We start from the raw sequence: 810 nt of genomic DNA on the forward strand, positions 1-810 counted from the left end.
CTGTATGCCACAGAGCATCATCCAAGCTCTTTGCCAATCCTTTCTTCGGGCTATCACAGTCCGTTCTAGGATTCTTTTTAGCTCTCTGTTAGAGACTTCAGCTTGCCCATTTGTCTGTGGATGATACGGAGTTGCCACTTTATGGCTGATTCCATATCTAACCATAGCAGAGTATAGCTGTTTATTGCAGAAATGAGTGCCCCCATCACTGATTAGCACTCTGGGGACGCCAAACCTGCTGAAAATGTTTTTCTGGAGGAATTTTCAGCACGGTCTTGGTATCATTAGTGGGTGTAGCAATTGCTTCTACCCACTTAGATACATAGTCCACTGCCACCAGAATGTAAGTGTTTGGTAGATGGTGGGAATGGCCCCATGAAGTCAATTCCCCATACATCAAACATTCTATCTCTAATATTCGTTGTTGAGGCATGGCATATCCGTGAGGCAGGTTACCAGCTCTTTGGCAACTGTCACAGTTACGCACAAACTCTCTGGAATCTTTATAGAGAGTAGGCCAGTAGAATCCACACTGGAGGACTTTAGTGGCTGTTCGCTCACTTCCAAAATGTCCCCCATACTGTGATCCATGGCAGTGCCATAGGATCCTTCGTGCTTCCTCTCTGGTACACACCTGCGGATCACTCCGTCAGCACATCTCTTAAAAGAGATATGGTTCACCCAAAGGTAGTACTTGGCATCTGAAATTAATTTCTTTCTTTGCACATTGCTGTACTCCTTGGGTATGAAACCTCACAGCTTTATAATTTGTCATATCTGCAAACCATGGAGCTTCTGGATGGCAAAGAG

This window comes from Arachis stenosperma, chromosome 3, assembly GCF_014773155.1.
Source record: "Arachis stenosperma cultivar V10309 chromosome 3, arast.V10309.gnm1.PFL2, whole genome shotgun sequence".
In the NCBI taxonomy this organism is placed as follows: domain Eukaryota; kingdom Viridiplantae; phylum Streptophyta; class Magnoliopsida; order Fabales; family Fabaceae; genus Arachis; species Arachis stenosperma.